Below are 19813 nucleotides of genomic sequence, written 5' to 3' on the forward strand. Positions count from 1 at the left end.
AGTAAAAGAAGTTGTTATCCATAAAGTTTGTTCTATATTGTACTTCCCAACTTATAAAATGCCACTCAAAGAAGTTATGTGTATAAATAGCTATATTTCCAGTTGGTCAGTGTTGAAATTACAATATAATGGAAACATAATGTCTAAATATATTTTAATATGCAGACTTAGTCAGTGTTTATATTACCATAAAATGGAAACACATTTAAACATACATATAATATGCAGACTTTATCAGCGTTTAAGTTCATCTAAAATAGAAACACAATGTATATACTTCTATAAGATTCAGACCTTGTCAGTGTTTAAATTACTATAAAATGGACACACAATGTTTAGACTTCTGTAAAATGCAGACTTTATCAGCGTTTAAGTTCATCTAAAATGGAAACAGAATGTTTAGACTTCTATAAGATTCAGACTTGTCAGTGTTTAAATTACTATAAAATGGAAACACAATGTTTAGACTTCTGTAATATGCAGACTTTATCAGCGTTTAAGTTCATCTAAAATGGAAACACGATGTATATACTTCTACAAGATTCAGACTTGTCAGTGTTTAAATTACCGTATATGACCGTCTATAAGACGACCCCATGGATAAGACGACCCCCAAACTTGACCCTTAAAATCAGTGTCAAAATGGTATGTTTCGTGCATAAGTCGATCCCCCGCGATGGGGTCCTAATCGCGGCAAACACAGACCACAGACAACTGGCAGTTACCAATAATTATGACTTTGGTCCACATTATTCAAAGAATTCACAATCATATATATTGTGTCTACACACGGATCGAAACGAAGTGTAGTTGACAGAAAATGCATAATATATTTTGTTTCTCTAAATATCATATTTATTGTAGCAACAAACTTGCTTGCTTATTTTACCCCATTCAACAATCACGAACTGATTACCGCCTTGTTTTCCATTGACTGCTAGTTTACAGTAACATCGGTAAACATGTGTGAATTTAAATGGCTTCCGTATTTTACCTCATTCCATGTGCGTACAACTTCTGCTTACCACGTTCATGAGGGTCCGTATAACCTTAGTGCTGATTATATATATTTTACATAAAAACTGTAATTAAAATTACACAATGCTAGGTTATATTTCTTTGGGTTAAATAATAGTACTCTGTATTATATTTTACTGATGACTGCATCAGAATTCGTCCCGTTATATTATTGTGCATGTTTGAACTTGATCGCCAGGAAACGTGTGCACAGCTGATTGCTATTTCCGGCTCAAATACAAATGGTAATCTTAATCTTAATTAATTTATAGAGCAAAAAACTGTAACTAAAATTACACAATGCTAGGATATATTTCTTTGGGTTAAATAATAGTATTCTGTATTATATTTCACTGATGACTGCGTCAGAATTCGTCCCATTATATTATCTGTGCATGTTTGAACTTGATCGCCGGGAAACATGTGCACAGCTGATTGCTATTTCCGGCTCAGATACAAACGGTAATCTTAATCCCTGCAAATAATACAATGCCCAGCAAAAACAACTTAGAACTTAAAAGGTAAATAATCTTGTCTAGTGATGTTTAATTGCAAATTTGACGTCTCTACTGACAAAGTCATCTTCTGTTGTTTGTTCACGCGAAGTGATACGATGTTGTTTTCTTACCCCTGGAAAAAAGTTTGACGAAAGCGTAACCATGGATAAGACGACCCCCTTCTACAGACTGCTTTTTTTGGTCCTCAAAATTCGGCTTATAGACGGTCATATACGGTACTATAAAATGGAAACAGAATGTTTAGACTTCTATAAGATTCAGACTTGTCAGTGTTTAAATTTCTATAAAATGGAAACACAATGTTTAGACTTCTGTAATATGCAGACTTTATCAGCGTTTAAGTTCATCTAAAATGGAAACACGATGTATATACTTCTACAAGATTCAGACTTGTCAGTGTTTAAATTACTATAAAATGGAAACACAATGTTTAGACTTCTATAAGATTCAGACCTTGTCAGTGTTTAAATTTCTATAAAATGGAAACACAATGTTTAGACTTCTACAAGATTCAGACTTGTCAGTTTAAATTACTATAAAATGGAAACACAATGTTTAGACTTCTGTAATATGCAGACTTTATCAGCGTTTAAGTTCATCTAAAATGGAAACACAATGTATATACTTCTATAAGATTCAGACTTGTCAGTGTTTAAATTACTATAAAATGAAAACACAATGTTTAGACTTCTATAAAATGCAGACTTTGTCAGTGTTGAAATTACTATAAAATGAAAACACAATGTTTAGACTTCTATAAAATGCAGACTTTGTCAGTGTTTAAATTAATTTAAAATGGAAACACAATGTTTAAACTTCTATAATATGCAGACTTTGTCAGGGTCTAAAATACAAAAAAATGGAAATACGATGTTTAGACATATGATAACATGTATACTTGGCTAGACTATAAGTAGCTATACTACTGATGTTTTTATGGTGTCCTGTAAACTTGTTGTACACTGCTTCAGCAACCTGTGTGTGCTATGACTTTGTTACAGCCTCCCTGTTACACCAAAACTGTTGTAACCAGTTTGAAGTGATGTTGTTCCCCTCCACTCTTCCCCACTCATTAGACGGCACTCTGGCCCCCTCCAGGTATGGCAGTTGACATTTATCACCATCATATCAGACTCCATCTCAGCAACATCGCCAACTGTCTCGCCACACCACTCCTGTATGAGCAGCTATTGTAACATTGTATCAGTGCTTGTCTTGTGTCTTGCTGACCAATCGTGACAGGAACTTGGGGTTTTCCTCCAGAGAGAGTAGAAAGCTGCCATTATGAGCAGAGTGTGCAGCTAGCCAACTGTCAGTATCGTAGGGCTACACGGGCTTGTTGAAGCAATCAATGAAATCCCCGCCTATGAACGGGGCCCCAACTCAGCATTGTGTGGCAATGATCAATTACTGGATGAGAGCTGTGGACAAGTTTAGCTGCTGTCGGAGTGTGGATATGAGAATTACTCTCTCCTGTAAGTTATTTTACCACTTGTTAAACTTATTTTGTTTTTTTAAACTGGCTTTTCTAACAAAACTTTGTTAGGAATACTTTTTTCTAATTGCTAGCTAAATGATAGCTCCTTATCTTATCATATTTGGATCTTATTCTGTTATCAGTAGCCAGTTTAACCAATTAACAAATATATAGAAAGTGGTGGTATTCTTATAAAATCGGGAATCGGATGTTTGAAAAACACACAACATGTGGCTGGGTAGATTTAGATGGGTTATAGATTTGATCAGACAAAATATGACATCTTTTACAAACAACATACCATATTATGACAGACTGGAAAACATTTTCTACCATGCATGGTCTTGAAATGATACTGTACTATAAATGGAAAATATATATAGTAATAGATATTTAGCTTTTCAAATTCCCATCAATGTCATAATTTTGCAGAATAAATAATGATTTTTTTATCATAAGTAGCATAATGTGACACACACAAACAACAAACAATAGATCATTCATATTGTACATATACTATTACTTGTTACAAAATTCATGTGCAAGTAATAATAACAATTAAAATATCGTTTTTAAAAAAATGAATGTTTAGAGTCTGTGGATGTATTTGTATTTTCATTTCATCTTTATTAATAAAATGTTAAATAGAATCCCCTATCAGAAGGGGCCAAGATCACTCAGAACACATAGCCAGTACGTTTTTTTAAAACGTTTCACTGATCATGAACAAATATAACATCTACAGGATGACGTTTCCTGGAGAGTTTCCGAGAAGAATTACCAATGTTTTGGTCTAGAAATCAACTAAAATGTGGTAAAATGGCGCTGCTGTCTTGGTTAGAATGGAAATATTTATGACTGAAACAAAAACAAACAAAAAAAACCTGTGAATTTAACAGACATCCTTGCCACCATACAGATGTATGTAAACTTTGCAGTCTACACATATGTCAATGACTCTTGCCTGGCTCATTTGAACTGATCATTGATTACCAGGTGTTTATTCAAAGTTAACAATCATGGTGCTAAAGGAAAGCTCACATAAACAGAGTTATGGACACAGATCAATTGCTCACCTATTATTGTTGAGGAAGAAAGCCTATTTCTGATACATATCTATGTTTGTTTGTCACGCCACACACCCCATGTGTTAGTTTTCCCATATCGTCATAATATTCTATAGTAATATTTCTAAAAGTTTATATTTGGTTGATGTGACACGATGAGACATAAACAAAATAATTCAGGAGCAGGTAAGATTTACAATATAATTGTGTGCAACTGGAAAATGTTCTCAGGATGTTTCACATTAACTATTAAATTTGTACCTTGAAAGCTTTAATAATTGCTTACACAGCATTTTTCACAATAACTATTAAATTCTTACGTTGAAAGCTTTGCTAATTGCTTATACAACATTTTTCACAATAAGTATTAAATTCTTACCTAGAAGGCTATGCTAAATGCTTAAACTAGTTACTATCAACATTAAATGATCCATATACTGTATTTCTTCTAATAAGCACCCTGACGCTTTTTTAAATGGACTTCCAAGACCCAGCACTTATTGGACACCAAGCGCTTATTACAGGAAATATGGTATGGTGTTGAAAAAGCACATGATTCTCAAGGTCATAGGAATAATCACCTTTTTAAATTAGACCTTCTTTTTAAATGTTTATACAAGCATAAATATAAACCTGAAATAGTCCTAATAATACATAAACAAATCTTTTAGTTAGCATTTAACAACAACCACAACAACAGCAACAGTATCCTGTATGACTGTCTACTGGTCCTGTAGTTCTGTAACAGATGTCCTGACAGTGTTACAACAGTGTTATGAGGCAGTGTTATACTTCACACAACAATTGTTCTTTCACTGACTGATTCCTGCTAACTATTTAGATTAAACTCGGGAATCAACATAGCATCAATGTAACAATGCCTCACACATATTTTCTTCATAAATTATCAAAGCTGAATAGAATTTCATGTATTGATTCAAATTTTGTAATTAGATCATCTGTTTCCTCAAAATATTGATGTTTCCTTTTTTACAGGAGATATCAAAACGGTATTTAAGTCTCTGTGGGTTTAAAATGAATATGACAAAATGATGTGCCTTTCCTGCACTTCTGTGTCAAATCTTTCAGAGAAATAGTTTTGTTTAGAACCCAAGTCAATAAAATTCATGGATTTGAAATGGAAAGCAAAACAATGACAACTGTCACAAAATATTAAGATGAATGTGTAGTTTTAAAGCCATTTCTGAAAAAAAGATGATTTTTTCCCCCAAAGTTGATTCCTTTCTCTGGACTGATAAGCTGTTAAACCACGAGGAAACTCTTTCTCTAATATCTGCATCAAGAAGACTTTCACTGCCAACTGGAAATACGTCCAGTCTATGGCAATAGTATAAGGACATGTGACAAGATTTAGGGAATAGAATCAGAGTCAATGTATGTCCTGTATATAAAGGAAAAACTGCTTCTTGCATCAAGTAGCCTCTATTGCTTCTTGTAGGTCATCTACTGTCAAGTAGCCAGTATTGGTTCTTGTAGGTCATCTACTGTCAAGTAGCCAGTATTGCTTCTGGTAGGTCACCTACTGTCAAGTAGTCAGTATTGCTTCTGGTAGGTCACCTACTGTCAAGTAGTCAGTATTGGTTCTGGTAGGTCATCTACTTTCAAGTAGCCAGTATTGCTTCTTGAAGGTCATCTACTGTCAAGTAGCCAGTATTGCTTCTGATGGGTCACCTACTGTCAAGCAGCCAGTATTGCTTCTGGTACGTCATCTACTGTCAAGTAGTCAGTATTGCTTCTTGAAGGTCATCTACTGTCAAGTAGTCAGTATTGCTTCTGGTAGGTCACCTACTGTCAAGTAGCCAGTATTGCTTCTGGTAGGTCACCTACTGTCAAGTAGCCAGTATTGCTTCTTGAAGTTCATCTACTGTCAAGCAACCAGTATTGCTTCTGGTGGGTCACCTACTGTCAAGTAGCCAGTATTGCTTATGGTGGGTCACCTACTGTCAAGTAGCCAGTATTGCTTCTTGAAGGTCATCTAATGTCAAGTAGCCAGTATTGCTTCTGGTGGGTCACCTACTGTCAAGTAGCCAGTATTGCTTCTGGTAGGTCACCTACTGTCAAGTAGCCAGTATTGCATCTGGTGGGTCACCTACTGTCAAGTAGCCAGTATTGCTTCTTGAAGGTCACCTACTGTCAAGTAGCCAGTATTGCTTCTTGAAGGTCACCTACTGTCAAGTAGCCAGTATTGCTTCTGGTAGGTCATCTACTGTCAAGTAGCCAGTATTGCTTCTGGTGGGTCACCTACTGTCAAGTAGCCAGTATTGCTTCTGGTGGGTCACCTACTGTCAAGTAGCCAGTATTGCTTCTAGAAGGTCACCTACTGTCAAGTAGCCAGTATTGCTTCTGGTGGGTCACCTACTGTCAAGTAGCCAGTATTGCTTCTTGAAGGTCACCTACTGTCAAGTAGCCAGTATTGCTTCTGGTAGGTCACCTTCTGTCAAGTAGCCAGTATTGCTTCTGGTAGGTCACCTACTGTCAAGTAGCCAGTATTGCCTCTGGTAGATGACCTACTGTCAAGTAGCCAGTATTGCTTCTTGAAGGTCATCTACTGTCAAGTAGCCAGTATTGCTTCTGGTGGGTCACCTACTGTCAAGTAGCCAGTATTGCTTCTGGTAGGTCATCTACTGTCAAGTAGCCAGTATTGCTTCTTGAAGGTCATCTACTGTCAAGTAGCCAGTATTGCTTCTGGTAGGTCATCTAATGTCAAGTAGCCAGTATTGCTTCTTGAAGGTCATCTACTGTCAAGTAGCCAGTATTGCTTCTGGTAGGTCACCTACTGTCAAGTAGCCAGTATTGCTTCTTGAAGTTCATCTACTGTCAAGCAGCCATTATTGCTTCTGGTGGGTCACCTACTGTCAAGTAGCCAGTATTGCTTCTTGAAGGTCACCTACTGTCAAGTAGCCAGTATTGCTTCTGGTAGGTCATCTACTGTCAAGTAGCCAGTATTGCTTCTGGTAGGTCACCTACTGTCAAGTAGCCAGTATTGCTTCTTGAAGTTCATCTACTGTCAAGCAGCCAGTATTGCTTCTGGTGGGTCACCTACTGTCAAGTAGCCAGTATTGCTTCTGGTGGGTCACCTACTGTCAAGTAGCCAGTATTGCTTCTTGAAGGTCATCTATTGCTTCTTGAAGGTGTCAAGTAGCCAGTATTGCTTCTTGAAGGTCATCTACTGTCAAGTAGCCAGTATTGCTTCTGGTAGGTCACCTACTGTCAAGTAGCCAGTATTGCTTCTTGAAGTTCATCTACTGTCAAGCAGCCAGTATTGCTTCTGGTGGGTCACCTACTGTCAAGTAGCCAGTATTGCTTCTTGAAGGTCACCTACTGTCAAGTAGCCAGTATTGCTTCTGGTAGGTCATTTACTGTCAAGTAGCCAGTATTGCTTCTGGTAGGTCACCTACTGTCAAGTAGCCAGTATTGCTTCTTGAAGGTCATCTACTGTCAAGCAGGCAGTATTGCTTCTAGAAGGGTATGTGGTGTCAAGTAGCCAGCATTGCTTCTTGAAGGGTATCTGGTGTCAAGTAGCCAGTACTACAACATGAAGGGTAGTCAGAACAAGTTTTTCCTTCATAATTGTACACTTCAATACTGAGATTGAACACTGTCTTGAGTACCTGGAAATGTATCATGTTATAAATGCTCACATCAACAGATCTACATACCACTTGTAAGGCCTACACGTGATGATCTACGCACTGTGTTATCCCTCCATTTGTATATAAGATTTATAAATGTTCACGCATCTGTACATGGATCTTGAACATGCCCACAACATACAGTGCCCGGGCCTTTAGTTTTTATCTGTTTGGGCCTTGGAAAGTGAGACTAAGTATTGTCAGTTTCTGTGAAGTGAAATAAATGGATTCATCAAAACCAATTGGGCCTGTCTGACTCTTTTTGTCTCAAGTAACATTTTGCTGATAACAACAGCAGGCTTTCAAGGCTGTCAAAGTTCTCCTAACGTTACAGTGGTCAGAACACTCTAACTGGTAGGAGAGGTATCATTACATAGACCTCAGTTTCTTCAGGTCCATACAGGGGCATGCAGTGACATACAGTGACATTCACTGATTCTGTGATGTATTCAAATGGGGATATATGTCCTGATATATACTGATACACATGCTGTCAATATTATAAGTTGTTCACTGGTCTCGAGGGAGACATGGGCTGATGGGCGAGGGCACATAAATTAACATCGAGAATACATCAACCCTTGGGCCCTGAGGGACCAGTGGTCAACGTATTTATCTTACCGAACACCTCAATGGTCATTTTGAACTGTTTAAAGCATGGGTATCGGATCATAGTATGGAGGACAATATGACAAGAAAAACAAATTTAGAGTTATCTCCCTTCCATCGATTTGCATTTGCAAAATTTGGTAATTTCCGTACATCATGCGTGATTCAATGTTATTTCGAGATAAAGAATCACATTAATACGAAGTACAAAATGAGTTCGGCATTCCCAGCGGGGTACATTGAAAATGTTACTCGCTTGTAAGCGGGATACATTGAAAATAATAGAAGAGCACTCAGCCAATCAGAAAATGACATTTATGTGTGAGGCAAGATAAGTGTAATTAAACATGATGTTATGCTGTAATGTATAAAGCATCACATACATATCTGGCAATCACAGGAAATACTGTTAGGATGAGATCCAATACCAGGAGGTATCAGTACCAAGGCATTGTACTACTGAGCTTTCAAGGTCATTGTGATGTCACTGGGAAATATGACATGAGAATCAAATGACATCACCAATGTTTCTGCTGCTGAAGCTGGTCAGCTGTACTTACACTCAACACATTGGTTGTTACTGTTTACAAGCTGGAAATGTTGGAAAAATGAATTTGTACGATAGAATCTTAAATCTGTTGTGTTGATATGTGTGATGTCAAAAGACACTGCAGTTCTCTACACATTAAGTTGTAAAGTTGTATACAGTGGTTGATATGGGTGATATAGCACCCCTCTTGATTATGATGACATTTAATCAACCAAGTCACCATTTGTCACCATCAGAACCTTTAAGTAACCTCACAACCACAAGAAACAGTTACTGAGGACCTGTCAGTGGGCGTCTTGCATGACCAACAGTGTTGAAGTGATTTACAAAATCCTGCCTCCAGTGATGCAGTGATTCCTGTAGTGAAATACACTGATACAAGTAGTCCAAGTCGGATGAGATAGCTGGGCTGACTTAACCTCATCCCAGATGTTTTGAATAACGGGGGAAACATCATCACGCAGAGCAGAATTGCATACCTAGCATTAGCAGTCCTTCACAACGTCAATTCCTATCAAGTAAAATAAATGTAATTGTCAAAACCACTACAAGTACTGGTTACTTTGTTGCCCTTTCCACTCTGCTGGCCAGTGACTATGAGTATGGCAGACAGGAGATGGCAGCTTGCAACCAGGCCAATATTCTCTGACTTGATGTCACTTCCTCCATGTGTTACTTCATCCATACTGCTTCCGTTCGGGCCACAACTTCATTTCAAACTATTCTTACAACTTCTGACATTAGATAAGTTTTACACTTTGCTGCTTAATTTGTTTAACTCATTCCTGTATTAAATGTGATTATTGGTCAGCTCTGCTGACCTAGGCCCTGTGGGTATTTTTCATGGAAAGAAATTTCATATTCTGATTTAGAATCACACAATTTAGATTGATCTAAAGTGTTTACTGTTTCTAAAACCTCAGGCTGACTACAAGCACGATCCTCACCAGCTGTCATCTGGCTGCCGGACATGATAACTTTGTAGGTGTTGCCACTGACATGGTCTCTGAAGCCGTTGCATGTAAGCATCATGTACTGAACATTGTTACAAGTGACATTTCAAACAAGGAAACAGTGACATCACTCCCTCTGTCATGGGCATGTTAGAAGATTGCTCATATAGTAGCATGAGTTTATGTTCAAAAGCATTGAGTACGGACCTTGACTCTGTAAAGTACATCATGAAAAGTTTTTTCGTTGATAAGATTGGAAATTTTCATTCATGAAACTTAAGCATTTTCTTACAAAACTTGTCCCCTTTTGCATACACCATGAACTACTTAAAAGAAGGAAATACCCAGGTACAATTATTTTGGCTGACATACAAAAAGATAAAAAGGCACCACTTCAGCAATAGCTTTTTGATACATAATTAAAGTTTATAATATTGGTTGTGCAAAATTCCAGTGGCCCTAAGCTTTGCTACCAACATCTGATGTTGAGGTACAATGAATTCTACCAGACGTTCTCTTATCAGACTTACAACATTCTCATGATTACGGCTTTCACAACGCTTGATGGTAGATTTGTAATAAACTATCTCATACATAAGTGACCTCTTTTTGATGTCTAGTTGAGAAGATGAACATTTCACTTGCCTTTGCATGTGTTTGTGATGAGTGCCACTTGCTGAGCAGGATACGCTGCTATTTCAAACACCTGGCATCACCACCATTAGACAGTGATTCATAAACACATGCTCAAAATACAGTAAGAACCATGGATTGTTGTCATCATAATTAGTTTTATTTGAATGGCAGTACCTGCAGAAGGTATAGGGATGACAAGACTTTATGGATGATCAACTCCTTTATTTTTGACAATGGCGATGTTTCGGTATAGATTCTTATACCGCTTGAAAATGGTATAAGAATCTATACCGAAACATCACCATTGTCAAAAATAAAGGAGTTGATGATCCATAAAGTCTTGTCCTCCCGACACTCTCATTGGTTGTCCTGCATATACGCCTCAACGTTAACAGCACTGGTGTCAGATCTCAGATCCATTCACAACTTCCCAGTTTTAAAACAGTAGTAGTTATCGCGTACCCCATCAGGCTTCTCGCTTCCTTTCATGTGTTTCTTTCCATGCAAACATATTTTTATTTCATGGCAATTTGCACCATATAGTGAACCTCAAGGGTTGATGGGTGCAGTATTGGTTCAATTATTCCCCTCGACTGACAGTAGCCAGGATCTCATATTCCCCGCTCCACTTTCAATAAAACAGCAGAGAGAGATTCTCTTGGATCACATGTTGAAGAATCTGTATGCAGTTCATGAGACAGCGCCTTCATAGATCTCTCAATAAGTGATAAACACAAACAGAGAAATAAACTTGTGTGTGCATTAATATTGATCAGATTGTACAGTGGCCATGAATGGGGTGAAGGGATGATATAAGCGCTGTCTCCAGGGGGGCAGGATTAACATCAATCGGAGGAGGAGGAAGGAGGGGATAAGCTGCAGGTATGGGGTGCTGCTTCATTAAGCCCTGTTTAAACTTGGACAGACCAATCCATTTTGTTTGAAGGATTTCCTATAACATCCCAAGATACGGGGGATAAAAATAGTTTTTTATAAATATTTTCAAGGTAAAGTTGAGACTTAATCTGGAAAGATATTCCTGAAGCAAAAACTTTGATTATCACTATTAATTACATAAACTATTCCTGTGATGAATTTCACATAATTCCACAAATGTGAAATATATAATCCATATTAGCACATATTGTAATAGATAAATATATTAAAAACATCATTCCACTTCGATAACATATTTTTACACATGTTTGAATAGATGTTAAGCATTACTGAGCATGAATTATCGCCATAGTGAGTAATTGCCTGGATCCAAAATGACATGCTTGTCTGAAAATGAGGGCGGTGGGGTAGTCTAGTGGTTAAAGCATTCGCTCGTCACGCCGAAGACCAGGGTTTGATTCCCCACATGGGTACAATGTGTGAAGCCCATTTCTGGGGTCCCCCGCTGTGATATAGCTGGAATATTGTTAAAAGTGGCGTAAAACTTAACTCACTCACTCACTCACTCTGAGAATGATACTTTACCTTGATAATGATACCATGAAGAGAAACAAGATCAGTTCAGGGATTCATCTTGACACAAGGATGCAGCAGCCATGAATTTGCAGCAAATGTCTAAATAATAACTCCTAATTTGAATAAAGTTCCCAGTTTATCCTATCAGAACTTCAAGTGTACTATGATGATGCGGCTTTCTAGAGACTTCTGTTTTACTGATAGCAGGACAAACACACTGGAAGAGATTTTAATCTTTACTTGTTTCCTTGCATGCAATGTTTAAGAAAATCAGAATTTTAAACAAATCCTGAAACACATACCAATTAACCTGTCCAAGGAACTGTTGGAGATTACTTGCTGCATTCATGCCACAGACAAGACCTCCAAAGTGTCAAGCAATCAAGGTTAAAACATACCATTTCTAAATGCTGGATATTGTGTAACAGACGGTAATATTTATAAAGTTACACGGAATGGAGGATTCTGAATTTTTGGGGGTGATGCAAAGTGTCCATAATTCATTATTGTGGAAATTTCTCGAATTTCTAATCTATCTTAAAAAAGCAGGTCAGCTTCTATCATGTTTGTCTATAATGCTTACTGTCACCAACTACAGATTCTACACCTGACTATAGTCGGCTTGTTGATGGGATAACACGACTTTGATCACGTGGACAAGGCGTGGGACCTGATCTGAAGGTCTGTGGTTTGAATCCCATCAAAGGGCTCAGACAGAAATTTATGGCAACTTCCAGTACAACAGTAGCTAAGGGTGTATGGCCAGTTACGTACTAAACCTAGGGAACAGTTTCCATCACTTGTGATGTGTTAGAAGTAAGGCTGATTAATTTCCCTGTTCCTAAAATCTTCTGGCTTCATCTCATGTACCAATGTTCTGTTTGACTCATGAAGAAGGTGTCTGTTCCTCAGTCCCGGCACATCCATCGTCTCAACATCCAGAGCCCTGGTGTGACTGACTCTCCTCAATCATTCAACAATTACGTGCATACAGGATTACCTCCCTTGGGCAGTATGTCTGCTTGTCTAACCAATAATCAGACGTTTCGTTAATGTGATACTTCAAACCAACAAATTTGCTTAGCATAGATAAATAGCCATTAGCGTTACAATCTTAGCGATCTACATCAGCCATTATCGTGAAGAAATATTACCATATAGAACAAAATTTTAGATTTGAAGTTTGAAGATGTACTAGTGGAAAAGCAACGGTTTTGAGAGTGGCTATTTCCCCAGCACAGATTCACAGACAAGCCTGAAAGTCACAAACAGGCCCTGAGGCTAGAATCAACAGCCTCCAAAACTAATTTCTAGTGTATCTTCATTCATAAGAGTCCCTGAGATTTAATCAGTCCAGAAGAGTGTTAGGAAAGAAAAGATGTATTCCTGGATACGAAGGTCGGAGAGGGATAGCGCTACAAGTCATTCCATCTGGATTTGAAACAGCAGCCATCTGTAGCGTTGAATACAGGTTCACTTAGTTCAATGATGACAGAACAACATAACTTCACTGGATGCCTATTCAATGTTGTGTCACTCAAAACAAGGGCTAGGAGGGCAGATGGTCAGTGGTTGTTTTTGCTGAGACTGTCTGGCACCTGGGGCAATAGTCTGTCTCACAGTCCTGAACCACATTATGTTCTCTTCTGCCTAGTCGGTCTCACAGTCCCAGTGAACCACATTATGTTCCCTTCTGCCTAGTCGGTCTCACAGTCCCTGAACCACATTATGTTCCATTCTGCCTAGTCAGTCTCACAGTTCCTGAACCACATTATGTTCCCTTCTGCCAAGTCGGTCTCACAGTCCCAGTGAACCACATTATGTTCCATTCTGCCTAGTCGGTCTCACAGTCCCTGAACCACATTATGTTCCCTTCTGCCCAGTCGGTCTCACAATCCTGAACCACCTTATGTTCCATTCTGCCTAGTCGGTCTTACAGTCCCAGTGAACCACATTATGTATTATGTTCCCTTCTGCCTAGTCGGTCTCACAGTCCCTGAACCACATTATGTTCCCTTCTGCCCAGTCGGTCTCACAATCCTGAACCACCTTATGTTCCATTCTGCCTAGTCGGTCTTACAGTCCCAGTGAACCACATTATGTATTATGTTCCCTTCTGCCCAGTCGGTCTCACAATCCTGAACCACCTTATGTTCCATTCTGCCTAGTCGGTCTTACAGTCCCAGTGAACCACATTATGTTCCCTTTTGCCTAGTCAGTCTCACAGTCCCTGAACCACATTATGTTCCCTTCTGCCAAGTCGGTCTTACAGTCCCTGAACCACATTATGTTCCCTTCTGCCTAGTCGGTCTTACAGTCCCAGTGAACCGCATTATGTTCCCTTCTGCCTAGTCTGTCTTACAGTCCCAGTGAACCACATTATGTTCCCTTCTGCCTAGTCTGTCTTACAGTCCCAGTGAACCACATTATGTTCCCTTCTGCCCAGTCGGTCTTACAGTCCCTGAACCACATTATGTTCCCTTCTGCCTAGTCGGTCTTACAGTCCCAGTGAACCACATTATGTTCCCTTCTGCCTAGTCGGTCTTACAGTCCCAGTGAACCACATTATGTTCCCTTCTGCCCAGTCGGTCTTACAGTCCCTGAACCACATTATGTTCCCTTCTGCCTAGTCGGTCTTACAGTCCCAGTGAACCACATTATGTTCCCTTCTGCCTAGTCGGTCTTACAGTCCCAGTGAACCACATTATGTTCCATTCTGCCTAGTCAGTCTCACAGTCCTGAACCACATTATGTTCCCTTCTGCCAAGTCTGTCTCACAGTCTTACAGTCCCAGTGAACCACATTACGTTCCCTTCTGCCCAGTCGGTCTTACAGTCCCAGTGAACCACATTATGTTCCCTTCTGCCTAGTCGGTCTCACAGTCCCTGAACCACATTATGTTCCCTTCTGCCCAGTCGGTCTTACAGTCCCTGAACCACATTATGTTCCCTTCTGCCTAGTCGGTCTTACAGTCCCTGAACCACATTATGTTCCCTTCTGCCTAGTCGGTCTTACAGTCCCAGTGAACCACATTATGTTCCCTTCTGCCCAGTCGGTCTTACAGTCCCTGAACCACATTATGTTCCCTTCTGCCTAGTCGGTCTTACAGTCCCAGTGAACCACATTATGTTCCCTTCTGCCTAGTCTGCCTTACAGTCCCAGTGAACCACATTATGTTCCCTTCTGCCAAGTCGGTCTTACAGTCCCTGAACCACATTATGTTCCCTTCTGCCTAGTCGGTCTCACAGTCCCTGAACCACATTATGTTCCCTTCTGCCTAGTCCGTCTCACAGTCCCAGTGAACCACATTATGTTCCCTTCTGCCTAGTCGGTCTTACAGTCCCAGTGAACCACATTATGTTCCCTTTTGCCTGGTCAGTCTCACAGTCCTGAACCACATTATGTTCCCTTCTGCCAAGTCTGTCTCACAGTCTTACAGTCCCAGTGAACCACATTACGTTCCCTTCTGCCCAGTCGGTCTTACAGTCCCAGTGAACCACATTATGTTCCCTTCTGCCTAGTCGGTCTCACAGTCCCTGAACCACATTATGTTCCCTTCTGCCCAGTCGGTCTTACAGTCCCTGAACCACATTATGTTCCCTTCTGCCTAGTCGGTCTCACAGTCCCTGAACCACATTATGTTCCCTTTTGCCTAGTCGGTCTCACAGTCCCTGAACCACATTATGTTCCCTTTTGCCTAGTCAGTCTCACAGTCCCAGTGAACCACATTATGTTCCCTTCTGCCTAGTCAGTCTCACAGTCCCAGTGAACCACATTATGTTCCCTTCTGCCTAGTCGGTCTCACAGTCCCAGTGAACCACATTATGTTCCATTCTGCCTAGTCGGTCTCACAGTCCCTGAACCACATTATGTTCCCTTTTGCCTAGTCGGTCTCACAGTCCCTGAACCACATTATGTTCCCTTTTGCCTAGTCAGTCTCACAGTCCCAGTGAACCACATTATGTTCCCTTCTGCCTAGTCGGTCTTACAGTCCCTGAACCACATTATGTTCCCTTCTGCCTAGTCGGTCTTACAGTCCCAGTGAACCACATTATGTTCCCTTCTGCCTAGTCGGGTCTTACAGTCCCAGTGAACCACATTATGTTCCCTTCTGCCTAGTCAGTCTCACAGTCCCAGTGAACCACATTATGTTCCCTTCTGCCTAGTCGGTCTCACAGTCCCTGAACCACATTATGTTCCCTTCTGCCTAGTCAGTCTCACAGTCCCAGTGAACCACATTATGTTCCCTTCTGCCTAGTCAGTCTCACAGTCCCAGTGAACCACATTATGTTCCCTTCTGCCTAGTCAGTCTCACAGTCCCAGTGAACCACATTATGTTCCCTTCTGCCTAGATGGGTCTCACAGTCCCTGAACCACATTATGTTCCCTTCTGCCTAGTCAGTCTCACAGTCCCAGTGAACCACATTATGTTCCCTTCTGCCTAGTCGGTCTCACAGTCCTGAACCACATTATGTTCCCTTCTGCCTAGTCAGTCTCACAGTCCCAGTGAACCACATTATGTTCCCTTCTGCCTAGTCGGTCTCACAGTCCCTGAACCACATTATGTTCCCTTCTGCCTAGTCAGTCTCACAGTCCCAGTGAACCACATTATGTTCCCTTCTGCCTAGTCGGTCTCACAGTCCCTGAACCAGATTATGTTCCCTTCTGCCTAGTCAGTCTCACAGTCCCAGTGAACCACATTATGTTCCCTTCTGCCTAGTCGGTCTCACAGTCCCTGAACCACATTATGTTCCCTTCTGCCTAGTCAGTCTCACAGTCCCAGTGAACCACATTATGTTCCCTTCTGCCTAGTCGGTCTCACAGTCCCTGAACCACATTATGTTCCCTTCTGCCTAGTCAGTCTCACAGTCCCTGAACCACATTATGTTCCCTTCTGCCTAGTCGGTCTCACAGTCCCAGTGAACCACATTATGTTCCCTTCTGCCTAGTCAGTCTCACAGTCCCAGTGAACCACATTATGTTCCCTTCTGCCTAGTCAGTCTCACAGTCCCAGTGAACCACATTATGTTCCCTTCTGCCTAGTCAGTCTCACAGTCCCAGTGAACCACATTATGTTCCCTTCTGCCTAGTCGGTCTCACAGTCCCTGAACCACATTATGTTCCCTTCTGCCTAGTCAGTCTCACAGTCCCAGTGAACCACATTATGTTCCCTTCTGCCTAGTCGGTCTCACAGTCCTGAACCACATTATGTTCCCTTCTGCCTAGTCAGTCTCACAGTCCCAGTGAACCACATTATGTTCCCTTCTGCCTAGTCAGTCTCACAGTCCCAGTGAACCACATTATGTTCCCTTCTGCCTAGTCAGTCTCACAGTCCCAGTGAACCACATTATGTTCCCTTCTGCCTATTCGGTCTTACAGTCCCAGTGAACCACATTATGTTCCCTTCTGCCTAGTCAGTCTCACAGTCCCAGTGAACCACATTATGTTCCCTTCTGCCTAGTCGGTCTCACAGTCCCTGAACCACATTATGTTCCCTTCTGCCTAGTCAGTCTCACAGTCCCAGTGAACCACATTATGTTCCCTTCTGCCTAGTCGGTCTCACAGTCCCTGAACCACATTATGTTCCCTTCTGCCTAGTCAGTCTCACAGTCCCAGTGAACCACATTATGTTCCCTTCTGCCTGGTCGGTCTCACAGTCCCTGAACCACATTATGTTCCCTTCTGCCTAGTCGGTCTCACAGTCCCTGAACCACATTATGTTCCCTTCTGCCTAGTCAGTCTCACAGTCCCAGTGAACCACATTATGTTCCCTTCTGCCTGGTCGGTCTCACAGTCCCTGAACCACATTATGTTCCCTTCTGCCCAGTCGGTCTCACAGTCCCTGAACCACATTATGTTCCCTTCTGCCCAGTCGGTCTCACAGTCCCTGAACCACATTATGTTCCCTTCTGCCCAGTCGGTCTCACAGTCCCTGAACCACATTATGTTCCCTTCTGCCTAGTCAGTCTCACAGTCCCAGTGAACCACATTATGTTCCCTTCTGCCTAGTCAGTCTCACAGTCCCTGAACCACATTATGTTCCCTTCTGCCTGGTCGGTCTCACAGTCCCTGAACCACATTATGTTCCCTTCTGCCCAGCCCTTTCTGCAGTGCTAAAGCCTTTAATGAAGTAAGTCCAGATTTCCTCAGGTTCAAGTGAGGTTTGTTCATAATAATATGATATATATTTAGAGACTAAGTGGAATGAAATACAATGGACCGGGGGATGGGTTCAGGTTCCATGTTTAGTCTTGGATTATCAGTAGTTTCCTTCTACACATGTCAGTCATAATCATTCCATAGAGTAGTTTGTTAAAGAACTTATTTTAATTATCATATGTAATTACGCTTTACTCCTGAATGGACTTCTCTGTTCATATGTATTACTTGCTATAAGGAATGAGGGTTTCCAAGAATACTTCCTCGAAATCATAACTTGTTGAAAAATTAAGTCTGGACCAGACAATCCAGTGAATGACATACAATGATCCATACAATTGGAATATAACCTCAAGTCACCTAGCCCCACCTCTCCAGCCCATTAGTTGCCAATTACATCAAGTTGAACACCAATCCCAGCCCTGATATTCACAGCGCATATAAAATATATCTCAACACAATAAATCCCGCTGACAGAATATATTGAATTTGTTTACTTTTTATAGAAAGTTCAATAAGTCCTTACTCTTGATTTGACACCAGCTTGTGTTCATGAACACAATATGTCTACCCTCTGACATATATATAACACGCTGATGTCAATAACATGCAGTACATCTCACCCAGACGATGTGCTGAATATTCCCTACCCACATGAACACATAAGCAGGTTCATGACCATTTCAGGATTAATGCTGTGTCATGTTTTGGTTTTGTTGTAATATTAATATACCACCAATATCTATCATCATCACCATCACTGAACTGTCATTTAAAGAAATGTATGTGTACAGTAGGATTAACATAGGTTATTGAAACAGGTTATTTAATATTCTACTAATATTTATCATCATCACCATCACTGAACTGTCAGACACATATTTGTTGGTAATATCCAGAAAGGTACGTCTATAGTGAGAGAAACACAGGTTATTGACTGCACAGTACAGTGCTAGGGGATTACGGACAATATTCACCAGGTGACTGAAAACAGCATGTTACTACTTAAAGAGGGACAATACATAACAGTGGAGTTTCCATTTCGGTTCTGGTGTAGGAATAACTTGATCCCAAGACAGTCCCAAGACCAAGACAAATGAAATGAAGACTACTAGGCCCGTCAACCTCCTCCCCTGGTATAGCGCCACCCTGATCCAGGTGAGCTATACATGTATCGCACGCTGCTGGAGTAAACAATGTTGACACTGAAGTTTCGCTCTCGTGTGCCTCTCCTATAACGTCCAAAACTCTGATGAATTGCATGAGTATACAGACACACAAAAAGGATCAATGATAAAAACAAACAGATCTTGTCTAATTAAATGCAATTCATCAACACTGGAAAAAATTCACCTATCACATACCATGAAATGAGATTCGGAACTCGTAAAACCAATACAACCTGCTGAAAGGTTAAGTAAAACTGACTTGGAAGAGTAACAGAATTGAAACTGTGAGATTTGTTGCACAAGTCCGGCTGACCACTGAGTCTCCCAGAATCCTCCACAGGAAACATTGTCAATTATAAAGCCCTGGATGGATGCCTTACTTGCATTAAGACGGCACTGACGTAATTTAACCTTTCTCATCAAATCTTCTTCAGGGAAGGCTAATACCGATCTTAAGTAGGTGGAAACAGTTTGAAGAGGTTGATCTGTACAGTCTGGAGACAACTTAGCCAAGATTGGGAAGAAACTGAGA

This window comes from Haliotis rubra, unplaced genomic scaffold (genome assembly GCF_003918875.1).
Source record: "Haliotis rubra isolate DU_JTF1 unplaced genomic scaffold, ASM391887v1 Scf269, whole genome shotgun sequence".
NCBI lineage: Eukaryota > Metazoa > Mollusca > Gastropoda > Lepetellida > Haliotidae > Haliotis > Haliotis rubra.